This window comes from Balaenoptera borealis (genome assembly GCF_965194805.1).
Source record: "Balaenoptera borealis genome assembly, chromosome: 2".
In the NCBI taxonomy this organism is placed as follows: domain Eukaryota; kingdom Metazoa; phylum Chordata; class Mammalia; order Artiodactyla; family Balaenopteridae; genus Balaenoptera; species Balaenoptera borealis.
The window spans coordinates 135,307,837-135,322,219 of NC_138867.1; the positions used below are offsets into that span (position 1 = coordinate 135,307,837).

General features: G+C 41.6%; 1 long non-coding RNA gene across 14 annotated transcripts in view; it reads left to right on the forward strand.

The window, feature by feature from the left end:
* The window catches only part of LOC309622884, a 745,101-nt gene that overhangs the window by 56,862 nt on the left and 673,856 nt on the right, over positions 1 to 14,383 (forward strand). For 2 of the 14 annotated variants that reach the window (XR_014241177.1, XR_014241179.1), the window contains exon 2: positions 6,504 to 6,650. The exons of the other annotated variants lie outside the window; for them this stretch is intronic. This is a non-coding gene — a long non-coding RNA (uncharacterized lncRNA). The remainder of the gene's footprint in view (positions 1 to 6,503; positions 6,651 to 14,383) is intronic. 14 annotated transcript variants of the gene reach the window in all.

Consider the following 14,383-nt stretch of genomic DNA (forward strand, 5'->3'; position numbering starts at 1 on the left):
CCCCTCTGTCTTTGTTTTTTTCCTTTTTTTTAATAAGTGGATTGGAATAAGTGCTAAGTCCTCTGTCAGTTAGAAAGAAAATGCAATAATGATAGGCATTGGAGGAAATGAGAGCTAGGACAAGTAAACTTTGATGGAGAACAAAGGCTCGCTACTTAGGGGTTTCAAGCTGACTAAAAGAGCCATTTGCCACGGGAGTCATAGAAGAGATCCAGGCCCACAGGGAGACTGCACGGTGTAGCGACAATGTGAGTTTAAGAGTCAGATTGTCCTGGATTCAAATCCAGACACAGAGCTCTTCTTGATCTTTGATCTGAGGCAAGTGCTTTAATCTCTCTGAATCTCAGTTTTTGCATCTACTAAATGAAGGTACTAATCTTTATCCTTTTGACTGTGTGTGTGTGTGTGTGTGTGTGTGTGTGTGTGTATGTGTGTGTGTATTTTAAATTGGATAATAGTAACAGACATTGTCATTTACAGAAGTGCCTGCAACAGGCTTTTGCCTTGGAATGTGTAGGCAAGTGACAAAACTGGGGGAGAGGGAATTGAAATAGAGGGAAATAAAAGGGGACCAGAGATAAATTTAGAAACCTAGATTGTGAAGGTTTAAAGGAATGCTAGAGATGATCTAATCAAACCCTCATTTTGCAGAGGAGAAAATTAAGGTGTAGAATTGATTTCTCCGTGGAGGTGGTGGCAGGAAACCCATGTGGCTTATTTTCTAGACTTACCATAACGCTTTGGCTAACTTCACAACTTGACTCTAGCCTGGTGTCAGTTAGATGAAGTGGAATTTTCCTTGCATATCCCATTAGGACCACTCAACTTGGGGGATTTCAAATTCTGTAACCAGCAGGGGAACAGAAACAAGCTCCCCAGGAGACTTGCCACTGGAAGACTGAACTCTTCAACTCTTTAAATTTTACAAGTTCAAGCAAAAGCCATGTTGTTGATCAGCTTAGCCCTGTCCTGGAGCTGTTCATTGCTTTTGACTCTGCTTCTTTCTAAGCTCAGGCACCAACTTCCCTGGAAAGTATGTACTGCCCACCACGGGATTTTCTGTATATTAATTTCACCCATGAGAAGTTTCCTCCCTTGTCCTGTGTTGTAGGCTAGAGACTTACTACTATCTGACAACTGTATGGTTTTCTGTCCCTTTCAAAGGAGAAGAAATATCCCTGCCACACTGATTTGCCCCAGTTTCTTTCAAGGTTTTTAGCAGTGTTTGTGTGGCATTACCTTGCTTCTCTGCTTAATTTCAGAGAAAAAGATTTCAGAAAGCTAAAAATTAAGAGTGTAGAATCCCTCCTTTCAAACTTCAATCTTTTGGTCTGTAGAAGGATTTCAGCAATGTCTTGGGTGGTTTTACTGGCTGAGAAAAAAAAAAGAAAAGAAGAAAACTCAAGATCCAGCTTGTATTTTCTCTTGCTCCTTGACCTGAGTCTCTATAAAAAGTCTTTTCTCCCTGCACTCCACATCCCTCCCTGACTTTGCAAAGGGGTGCTCTCTGCCCTGGAGATCTTGCGACAGGAAAAAACATTAAGCTGTCCAAGGCAAGGCTGTTTTCACAAGAGGATTTTTACTCCACGCTCATTCAAAAAATAATGAACCTCTTGTGAGCAAATCTCTTAGGAACCATATAGCCTAATTTTCTAAAGATGTTGGATGGTGATTAGAGGAGTGAGAGGGCCCTGGGATGCTATGAAGACTGACTTTGGATTTGTCTTTCCTTCCGTATCTCTTAGCATCAGGGTTAGCTTTACCCTGGAAGGAACAATTTCTAACAAGCTCCTTCAACCCAAGGCATAGAAAACACAGAAGAAATATTGATGCATTCTTGTGCTTTCCAACACAAATGTATTTCATAGAGTCCTTGCTGCTATAAAGAAATTCTTTGAAAGCAAAATGTAAGAGAGCATTGTTTGTAGAAAAGTCCTTTCTTCCCTTGGCTAAGGGCTCCTTGTTCTTTTGCTATCCCCACTGCCTCTCTGCCCTGCTTTGTTTATATGATAAAGTCAATATTGTACTCCGCTTACTGACATTCACTAAGGTAGGGAAGATGCAGTCATGGCCCCAAAGGCCTGGAACTCAGTCTGGTGTCATAAATTCAGGCTTTGGTTTTGCTAATGACTTCTCAGTCTTCAGCCTCATCCAATCATATCTGAGAAGAAGATTTTACATGTCATAATGCACGTGAGACATTTGACACAGGTCCAGGCAACAGAGTAAGCACCCAGTAAATTCTAGCTGTAGTTGGCATGAAAGTTTGTTCCCCATAATGCTTTCTTCCTTAATAGGGGTGTGTGGTGGGTGGACTCCCTTAAGAGCATGAGAGACATGGCTGCTGAAAGGGGGGCAGGGGACAGGAAGAACTGCTCAATATTTGTTAAAGACAGATACTGGCTAGTTCTTTTCCTGAGGGCTGCCTCTATAGCTGTGGGTCAGTGTGTGATGAAACTAGAAACGTGGTAGCCTTTAAGACAGATTTGGGCTCCCGGTTCTATTCTACTGATCTTAGTTGTGTAATATTGTGTAAGTTACTTAAAAATATCTCTCTTCTAGGTTTAGTAGAGTGACCCAAGTTTTCTGTGCTCTTTCCCATCTTCTACATTTGATGCTGGGAGAACTAGACTAGAGCAGTGGAAATGACTCCATTCTCTGTGTGAAACCAGCCCTGAAGAAGCAATTAAGGCAGCCCGAAGGTTGTTGGCAGAAGCCTAATAAACCTTATGGGAGTGTTATTTGGGGCTGCTAACCTTCCTCACAATTGGACTCTTCTATTCACAGGTTAGCACCAATAATAAGCTCCATTGAAGGGAATGGCTCTAATTGGTTCCTAGTTGTTGCTTTGGGTTAAAAGTTGACCATCTATTCTGAGAATGATCTGTTTGAGTCTGTCTACAGTTTGCCCAAATGAACTGATAAGTAAGTGAAAGATTCACTCCACATCCTGATTGTTGAGTCTGTGGAATGCCCGCCTAAGCAGTCTGGCTGGATTTCATCTATGAACCCAGAGAGTATTTTGGCACCATGTGGGTGCTGACTTTGTATGCAGGTGTGTGCATGTGTCCATGTATGTGTGTTAGAATGTGTTTTAGAGAGAGTTTAAAACCATGATGCAGACAAATGAGGACACTTAGAAAAATAAACCAGCCAAAGGCCCAAGTAGACATCTGCTTGCTTGACTGATCTCTCCTGCATTAGTGTAACTTAAAAAGCATAATGAAAACATTTTGGCTTAATGAACATAACCTGTGATAAATTCTAATGCTTTAGGAGGCAAATAAAATAATGAGAAGAGGATTCAGCCCTAAGACTGAGGATATGCCATACCTTTCTCTTCTGGGAATTATTATTAGAAGGATATTTATTTAAGTCAGATGTTATGGTTCTGCTCAAGGACCATTGTATAACTTTTTTCTTGACTTATATACTCTTTGAATTAGTCCTTTATATTCTTTTATTGTGGTAAAAAATATGTATATTATGTAACATTTACAATTTTTAAATGCACGGTTCATTGGTATTAAGTACATTCACATTGTTGTGCAACCATCACCATCATCCATCGCCAGAACTTTTTCATCTTCCCAAACTGAAACTTGGTACCCATTCAATCCTTCATTTGTAAGAGACAGCAAATTACATATTTTGAAACCATCCATACCTTATTCACATGAGGAGTTAGTGCAGAAATAGCACATCATTTATATTTTCTTGTTCATTTACTCAGTTATTCAACAGGTAGTGACTGAGTACTGATGATGAGCCAGTACTATGCTGGGGATGATGTTGAATAAATCATATGAAATCTGGCCCTCAGATCTTACAGTCTGTTTTCTTCTTATTGTGGGAGGCAGAATAATGGCCCCCCAAAGATGTCCATGTCCTAATCCCTGGAACCTGTGACTGTGTTACCCTGCATGGCAGAATGGGGCTTTGTGGCTTCATTAAGTTAAGGATCTTGACGTGGGGGGATTATCTTGGATTATTTGGGTGGGCCCAATGTCATTACAAGCATTCTTATAAGGGAAAGAGGGAGGCAGGAGAGTCAGAAAAAGAGATGATACAACAGAACAGAGTGATGGGAAGGGGACATGAGCCAGGGAATGTGGGCAGCCTCTAGAAGCTGGAAAAGGCAAGGATTCGATGCTCCCCTAGGGTCTCCAGAAGGAACACAGCCTTCTTGACACCTTGACTTTAGCCTGTGAGACTCATTTTGGATTTCTGATCTCTAGAACTGTAAGATACTAAATTTGGGTAGTTTTAAGCCATTAAGTTTGTGGTAATTTGTTATAGCAGCAATAGAAAACTAACACACTTGTCTTTTTGCTTAGTCAGTTTTAAGTTAAGGGGTTTCTTTACTGTGAGTTTTGCCTGGTTGGTTCAGGAAAGTGTGAAGTTTTTTCAGAACACAGAATTGTGTTTGCTCTAGAAGCCCTGCCTGCCTCATGTCATCAGGCCTGTGTCGGGACTTAAACAGACTGTAACTTGTATTTAACTCATCATAATTAATCCATCATATTTCATTCATTAATTCATCATGATTTAAACCATCATAATTCATTCATTAATTCTCACCCCCTGGCACCATGCTGGGTATACTTAATGCCTAGCACTCAATCTAGGAGACCTCCTATACTTGGCTTGGGTCCTTTCTGAAACAGGGCAACTTTTAGACATGATGGTCATTCTATTACTTAGTAAATTTGCATATGTGTGACCACTTCGTCTATAGTAAAAATGGTCACTACCAAATGCTGGTAGTGTAGTCACATGTGCTCATTACTAAACTATAAGATATGTGATTTTTCTGAGACTTGGAGAAAAGGCATAAATGTTCCACACAGGAATCTTTCTTACATTAAAAAGAATATCTTTGACAATTCTGAACTCTCAATGTTTACCTCCTCTGGTGCTTGTTAGAAACAGTAATCCTTATCCTTTTTGCTGGATAATTCTCTCTTGAGAATGAACAATGATATTTTTCACTCTGTGCCCTCCCTCTCCAATCTGCCTGGCAGAGAGGTCAGGACTAAGTGGGTAAAGGAGTAAATAGCTACTGGTCTTCGGAAGAAAAACACTTGAGCATGAGAATGGGCACTCCATGCTCTCTGTCTTCTTGATGTAAGACCAGGGAAGAACTGATTCTCTCATTATTCTAGATCTTCATAAAAGTGAATCTCTTAAAAACATTTCTGAGGCTAGTTGAACATGTCTCTTTTGTGTTAAAAATAAAATCTAGGGAATAGAAAGCTGAACCTCTTTAAAATGGCTTATAAAGCCCTCCATGACCTGACTGACCCTTTTCCCTACCTGTCCAGCCTTATCTCTCATCATTTTACCTCCTAATATTTCAACCACTCTGAACGTTTTTAGTTCCTCTAACATTTTGTCTCTCTAGCGTCTTAGCGGTACCTGACTCAGCCTGAACCATGTTTTCTTCTTCCCCATGTTCCCTCCACCTTGGCCTTGCTGACTCCTACACAACCTTCAGCTTAGAGGCTGCATCCCTGGGTTAGCTTTCCCTGATCCCACACTGTTCTGAAACACAGCTCTTAGGCATTGTGTTACTGATGCCCATTTACGTGTCTTTCTCCCCTAATAGACTGTGAGCTCCAAGAAGGCATGCATGTTGCATGGGGGCCTGTGTCTTTTTTATTCACTGTCTCCCCCACTCTGCCTGGCAGTTTCTTCTAACAGGCTGGCACTCTGCCCACAGGCCAGATCTACCTCAGGCAGCCTTTTATGTGCCACCATTTGTTTTAATTGCACAGTTGTACATGACCGAGCAAACGATGGACGGGTACCTGTAATCAAACAGTCCGGAGATTTTAAGCACTTTCGTTCACTCCTGGAGCAGTCACTGAGCCTTGGCAATAGGCAATTTAAATTCTGGACAACGAGTTTTCAAGCTGCTTCAATGGCTACATTTTGAGAAGAGCAGAAAAACTCCAACACTTTGATAATTAGACTGAATCAGTTTTCATAATGCTACTTTATGCACCAGGATAGTTATTAGCAAGCTTCATTATCAGCAGCCTGATGAGAAAGCTTTTAGCTTCTAATATAGATCTTGTAATTTCGATTTGCAACCAAACTATGGCCACTCTGAACAGCAATGTTTCTTAGACAAGATGACAGTATAGTTTCATTACAAATAATTTCAAAGTAGGTGCAGAACAAAGCATACAATTAGCATCTTGTCTGTGTGTGTTCGATCCAGAGAAAGGACAGCTGACTGCCACAGTTGAAAGCAGCCACCAAAAACCCCTGTAACCCAGAGAAGCCTGGGTTTGCTGAACCTGTAAACTTATATCTTTTCTTTTGCTCTGTATGTCTGGAACAGAGCCAGAATCTAAAAGACTCTTACTAATTAAGGGGAATGTATCTTTAAGAAATTCCCAGAAAAGACATTTGACTTATTATCTGACAAAGCATCCTGGGCTTCCCCTTTTGTAACACTCATGAATTACTCCTTCATTGTCTCTCTTAACCCACAGTAGCCTGAATGCTCCATCAGGGCAGAGATCATTTCTGTCTTTACTACTGAATCCCCAGCACACAAAGTAGACGCTTCATAAATATTCCTTGGATGGATAGATGAATGACGTGGATGAATAAACTTCCATAGTGCTGTACTGATATATGTGCATTTTTATCTTTGGCAGCTCTACCTAACTGTTCTGAGTTAGAACTCCATAGCTTATTTGGAAAATTGCTTTGTATCCTATTTCAGTTACTATGGCTACACAATAAACAACCCCCAAACTTATGACTTTACCCCTCAACAACATCTAACTTGCTCACAAATCTGCAGTCTGTACAGGGCTCATTGGAAAAAGCTCATTTCTGCTCTACTTGGTGTGGGCTGGGGCAGCTTGGAGGCTGGAGAGGGGATTCATCTAAAAGCTGCTCCTAGCCTAGGCTAGGAGTCTTAAACAGCTGAGGGCTGGTCAACCAGTGCTCATCAGATACTTTTCTCTAGCTCTTTGTGGTCTCTCTATATAACCTCTTCAGCATGGTGCCTTCAGGGTAATTGGACTTTGTATATGACGGCTCAGAGCTCCAGAAGTGCATGTTCTAAGGACAGAAGAAAAGCCAAGTAGACAGTGTATTGCTTTTTATGACCTGGCCACATGAGTCTCATGGTGTCATGTCTATTGCATTCTATCCCTTTGAAGAAGTCACCAAGGCCAGCCTATCTATAATCAAGGGGAGGTTGAGTTAGATTCCACATTTCCTGGGAGAAGTGTCAACGAACTTGCAAACATGTTTCAAAACCATCACTCACCCAGTCACTTTTCTGGAAGTTTTGCGACATCAATAAAGTCCAGACTTAACACTTACTCTGAGTGAGACAGAAACTCCTGCAGAGAAGTAAAACTTGAATATCATCATCACTTCTTACATAAATGGATAAAGATGAGGAGTTTGAATGTGGACCCTTCTCACTCCAATGTAAGGTAAAGGGTTGTAGCTCCTCCAAAGGGTAGAATTTTGGGGTGCATTTCTGTTCTTTGAATGGGTGCAAGTGGGACTTTTATAAAGGGAGAGGGAGAGGAGGTGTAGCAGTCAATTTCAATGTAGACATTAGTAGACACAAGCTTTTCTGTACCCTCATTGCTTCCTTACTCTTTTCCAGCTTGTCCCCTCAGACCAGGCTTCAAGGAAGGCTGGTTAGTGACTTTCCCCTGGTCCTCCAGTTGCCCTTTCCAGACCTTTTCTTCCCCCGCATCTCCCACAATTGTGCAAAATATCATTTCTATAATAAACTTAATAAATTTTATATTCCATAATACTGATAGTGGTTCTGTTACCTAATTGAATTCTGACTGGTAGAGAAGAAACCAACATCATATTATTTTATAAAAAATTCTTTTTTTTTAAAATGGTATAATTCAGTTTGCCTATTTTTTAAAATTTATTTTATTTATTTATGTTTGGCTGCGTTGGGTCATTGTTGCTGTGTGTGGGCTTTCTCTAGTTGTTGCGAGTGGGGGCTACTCTTCATTGCAGTGCGCGGGCTTCTCATTGCGGTGGGTTCTCTCATTGCGGAGCACGGGCTCTAGGCACACAGGCTTCAGTAGTTGTGGTGCAAGGGCTCAGTAGTTGTGGTTCGTGGGCTCTAGAGCGCGGGCTCAGTAGTTGTGGCACACGGGCTTAGTTGCTTCGCGGCATGTGGGATCTTCCCGGACCAGGGATCGAACCTGTGTCCCCTGCATTGTCAGGCGGGTTCTTAACCACTGCGCCACCAGGGAAGTCCCCCAAAATTCTTTTTGACTAAATATAGCTTGAATAGTTTATTATTTGCAATATGAAGCCTCAACTTCATATAGATGGCAGCTATAAACCATGTATATGGGACCATTTAAAATCTAATGGTGCTCCCCAGAGCACTTTGCATTGACCTCTATTTAAAGCATCACCCAAAGATGGATAGAGTACTGGTTAATAATATGCAGTACAACATATATTTTTTTTCTGCTAGACCAAGGGTTGGCAAACTTTTTCTGAATGAGACCAGGTAGTAAACATTCTAGGCTTTGAGAGTCCCTATTGCAAAGACTCAAATGTGCTGATAAGGTGCAAAAACAGCCACAGATAATACATGATTGAATGGGAGTGGCTGTATCCCAATAAAACTTTATTTACAAACACAGACTATGGGCAGGATTTGGCCTGTGGGTCTTAGTTTGCCAATCAGTGCTCAGAAGCTAGTTGACATTCTGTAAATGGTCTGATAAAGGAAAAATGCTATATAATGGAAATGATTTTCTGGAGGACCGGAGGGGATGAAACAAGCAAATGTGTAAAAGAAACAAGAAGTGACTTGCCTCAAGTATCACCTATGCAACAGGAACAATATCAGAGAACCAAGGGGAGGAAAGAGAGGAAAAGGTTAATGTTAAAGAAATTGAGATTAAAGTAAATTTATTTTCCCTGTGTGCTGATAGGAAATGTGTTGTGGGAAGTATATTTGTTTCATGAAGTGGGGCACAAGCAATGCCGTGTTTTTACATATCCTAAAAATATTAAGCCTCGCTCAGGCCCCCACTTGTCAAGGTTGACTAGGCAGACAGTACCAGTCATTTGTGTGTATATGTGGGTTTGGGGGTAGCAGCGGCTCCCTTTCCTAGCCTGGTCGGAGATTCATGGCTTATGCAGTCCAGGAAAAAGGCGAAGGTTTCTGACCCTCAATTCAAAGTGGTCACCATGGTGCCAAGCCCTACTATGGGACTGTGGCTGAGGTTCCCAAGGTCACAGCACTGGGGACTCAGACCAGTGCCTCAGAGACCGTGAGTGTGAGGAGGGCCAGTTCTTCCTCATCCCCCAGCCACAGGCCTGAGGAATCTCACCTCAGATTACCCTCAAATGCACCAAAACGTCAAGTGACTATTCCTCTTCACTCTGGAACAACCTAATTAGTTGCAAACTAGTTGCCCCTAGAATGTTTTGCCCAAATCCCCTCTGGCCAACTGGCTGAGTATTTACGGCCCTACTAGAAAAAGTCTGTCTCTCCTGAAGGCCTGACCCTGGGTAGAGCCTTCAGAACTGACAAATATGATTTGGGTTGTAATTAGGGTCCTCCCACCCCCATCCCTTTTAGACAGCTTTCCTTTTTGGCCCTGAAGAAAGGCCTTCTGGGAAGGAGTAAATACCATTCATTCCTTCCTGATAGATAAGAAGAAATAGACACAGAGAAATATCTCAGTAGATTATCATTCTACAGTAAATTCTCAATAAATTATCATGCTGCATATGTGAAATACCTTTTGCTGTTAAAAGAAACTCATGAGAATCAAATGAAATAGTGTGTGGGAAATTTTGCTTTCTTGTTTTTCTTCATTGTTTGTAGGGCATGGAGGTGAAAAGTACATTTCCTGGATCGGGGTGAGGTTCACAGTTAAAACTAGGAGAGAGCAAAAGGGTTTGCAGGATGAGAGGAGTTACAGAAGAAATACTTCTCTCTTGCAGATCTGTGAGTTTTTTTTTTTCCCCTCTCTGAACTCTAAATATGGTGTGTGTCTTCTGAGTTCCTGAAAATGAGCCAGCTGTTTGCAGAGTATTTAAAGAACTCAAGGGAATATTTCTAAGTTATGATGATCTCCAAAAGGGAGGCAGGGAAGAGTAAGGAGCTGCTGAGTTTACATCACGATTGCATGATTCACTGACCCTTTTTCTTAAAATACCTGATAAGGTAGAGCCTAGAAGAGCTGAGAATACATGACTGGACGAGACCCTGCTGCAATCTGCACATTCTTCAAATGTGGGGGTGAAGAATAGGATTTTGTTTAAGAACGTTGGTATTAGAGGAAGTTTTCCTTGTAGCTCTTCTCTTTATTAACTGTGTGGACTTTGTGCCAGGGACTCCCTAAGCCTCAGGCTCCCTGTCTTTAAAATGGTAATAGCAGCATCTACCTCATAGGACTGAGGATAGTGTAGAGTAGTGGTTAAGAGTATGGATGCCAAGTTGGACTCTCCAGGCTCCATCAATTATTAGCTGTGGGTGAGCTTGGGCAAGTCCTTTACCTTTCCAGGCCCACTTTCCCCATATGGAGAATGGAGATACCAGGACCTATCTCTTAGTGTTGTTGTAATATTGGGTTCGCCAGAAAGTTTGTTCAGGTTTTTCTGTAAGATGTTATGGAAAAACCTGAACAAACTTTTTGGCCAACCCAATACTTTAGTAAGTTAAGAGAAGTAAACTATTTAGGGTGGTGCCTGTCACCTATTAGAGCTCAGGAAATGTTAGTTCTTCATGATGTTATTAGAAACAGGACAGAAACTGGGGGAGCCAATGTCAAAAAGCCTATGTGAGCCTCTAGTAGATACCCAGCATCATGGTGGATCCAAAGGAGATGATGCAAGGTGTAGGACTATCTTACATGCATAAGTTCTTTGCCTAGAAAGGTTCTTTGGACAGATATCTATACTTCACTTATAGACTGATGCTCAGAATCCAATCATTAATGAATAAATTCATTAGCCTAAGACAGTGTATTTTGGTTTCTACTGCTACATGGAAACTACCCCTAAAATTAGTGACTTAAAATAATAGCAGCCATTTATTATTTTTCCTGATTCTTTGGGTTGACTGGGCAGTTTTGCTTCACATGGTGTTGGGAGAGGCTACAGTCATCTGGAGGACTCAATTGGGTGGGACATCCAAGATGGTTCACTCACCTGGCACACAGTCAGTGTTGGCTGGGAGCTGAGCTGGGAATGCCAAACAGAGCACCTCACTTCTCCTCCATATATCCTTTCCATGTGGCTTTGGCTGCTCATAGCATGTGTCTGGGTTCCAAGCAGTAGGAAGTAGAAGTTGCTAGTTCTCTTAAGAATTGGGCTCAGAAGTTGCAGAATGTCACTTCTGCAGCCTTCTATTACTCAAGCCAATCACAGGGCCAGACCAGATTTAAATGGAGGAGAAATAAATTCCATCTCTTGTTATGAAAAGCAGTTATCAAGGACAGGAAGGGGCAGTCTTTGTAAAGTAGCTATCTGTAATTTATTGCTGTGTAACAAATTATCTCAAAACATAGCAGGTTAAAACAATGAACATCTGGGAATTCCCTGGTGGTCCAGTGGTTAGTTCTCGGCGCTTTCACTGCCATGGCCGGGTTCAACCCCTGGTTGGAGAACTAAGATCCCGCAAGCTTCGCGGTGCGGCCAAAAATAAAAATAAAAAAATAAAACAATGAACATTTATTATTCCACGATTTCTGAGGGTCAGGGATCTAGGAATGGCTGAGCTGAGTGGTTCTGATTTCAGAGTCTCTTATGATGTTGCAGTCGAGCTGCAGTTTCTGAAGGCGCTGGAGTATCCACTTCTAAGCTCGCTCATGTAGCTCTTGGCAGGAGGCTTCAGTTTCTTGCCACAGAGTTCTCTCCATAAGGCTGCTCATCATATGGTTTCCCCCAGTATGAGTGATCTAAGAAAAGATAGACAGCAGGACAGGGAAAGGGAGAAGGACGGGGAGAAGCAAAGTGAGAAAGAGAGGGGGCGGGTTCAGGGGAGAGAATCTCAAGGCATGAACTGCGATCCTTTTATAACCTAATATTGGAAGTGACATACTGTCACTTCTGCTATATGCTATTGGTCATACAGACCAAACCTGGTACAGTGTGGGAGGGGCCTACAAAAACGGTGTAGCTTGGAGATTTCCGGGGGTCACTTTAGAGGCTGCTTACCCCAGTAGTTCATAGTGGTGCTGTGCATGAGAAGTTTCTCACGAGCTTGTTAAGTATGCAGATTTCTTGGCTAAGATTCCATTGTGAACCACACTTTGGGAAACCTTGACCCTATACCAAGGCTTTAATATTGTTGACTCTGTGATGTCCGAAGGGCAGTTAATTGTCTGCTGTAAGCACACATTTACACTTCAGTGTGAATAGATGTGGGTTTCTCTTCTGCCTCCCAGAGGTTTTAATGCTTACTAAACATGCAGACCACAGACTTTTAGGTTATTTGGAGCAGATGCCACTGACAGATACATGGTTTTTTGGTTTGGGGTTCTTCAGTGAACTCTGCTTATTTTTTATTTTTCCTGAGCTTCAGATCCCTGCTATTGATTGACATACACGTTCTTTGAAGGTGTCTGTATCAGTGGCTACTTACCTGTAGATACTCAACACATGCGTATGTACAATGATGATGTCACTACCACTGGATTTCATGAGCATCCCCAGTAAGACACTAAGTTCCTAATCTTCTAGTTTGACTCTTATCACCATGAGGAAGCCCTCCAAATGTATTTGGATTTATCCCCCCTCCTTCCCTCCCTTCTTCCTTCTTTCCCTCCCTCCGTTCTAGTCAACAGAATGTCTGTATAGGTGTCACCTTTTGGGCTGTCTCTTAGCTCACAATGATTCTCCCTTCTCTTTTGCTTCCTTTGCAGTGTCCCCACTAGTTGAATTTGAACCACATAGCCCTGACCATCTAAACTTAGCAAGATGGGTCACTGTGGACGCCTGATTCAAGTCAGGCAATCTGATTCCTCCCCTGGAATTTGGAATTGGGACCAAAGCAGAGACAACAAGGGATTCTTTTTACGTGGCTGGACTCTTGCCCTATAGGTACAAAAACTGTGGTGGAACTGAGTCCCTTCACCACCACCCTGCCCTTTTGTTGTGTAGGCTGATAACAGAAAAGTCAGTCTTAGTGATTAAAGAGCAAAGCAGATGTAGGGGCGAATGGGTGATGAAATGTGGGAGAGAGTGACCTTTGGATTCCAGATGGCTTTCCATTTCTTATATCTGTCTCTTCCTGAGTCTTGGCTTGGATTCCATGAGTTTCCCATGTATGCTTTTAATATGCACCCTGTCTCCCCACCCTTTTAAATTTAAGCTAGCTCCTATAGATTTCTGTTACTTCATTGTTAACAAAATCCATCTATGTAGGCACTGTGCCTATACCTATAACCTGGTGAGTTCAGACACTGAAAGAGAAGATTCTTGCTGAAGGCCACCTGTAGAACAAAAGTTGCATGGATATAAGGTGGTGGGAACACCCAGTAGGGATTTCTAACTCCACCTGGGAGTACTGGCAAAAGTTTCACAGCAGGTGAAACTTTGAGCTGGACTTTGAAGGATGATAGGAGTTTACTGGGAATGACAAGGGTTTAAGTCCGATGTGGCCAAGCTGGTATGTAAAGGAATAAGGGAGAGCACAGAAACTGGAGATGTCATTTGATGCCAGAAAAGTCAAGGGTTTCTTATGCCATGCTAAAATTAACAAGGCATATTTTCAAAAGAGAAATGAAGATAATCTAAAGCATAATTTGGAAACAATTGTTCTGGAATATCTCCTCATTATGGATTCATTTGCTATGCACTGTAATAGAGTTGGTCCTTTTAAATGCATTTGGAATTCAAATGACTCTCACATATACCTTCTATAAGGTTTGGCCTGTATTTTAGAGGAAGCTATTGGAAAGCATCTGTAATCTTTCATTCTGATGTAATATATTTCTGTGGCATGGCAGAGGCATTAAAAAAGAAGACTTTCACACATCACGTTGGCTTAGGCCAACGTTAATTAGAAACAAAAGCAATTTGTGTTTAATTTAATGGTAGTGGGAGATTCATTATCATGTTCTTTGGTCAGACACAGTGCAATGAAGGTAGATTTCTGTGTTATTTTTCTCTCTCTTTCTATTTTCTTTGTCTTTCAAAGCTATGGTTTAATGTATTTCCTGGGAATTCCGACTCTATTCTTTTCATTTTCTCTCCCATTTGATTTTTTTCTATGTTGTCACTATTAGTTCAAAATTCAGTTCTTTTCTACTTCTAAGCTTACGTTTGTTTGTTTCTGCATCCTGTAACTACACATTTCTAATCTTTATGGTGGGCAAAGTCAACTGTGGATTATTCAGGGGTT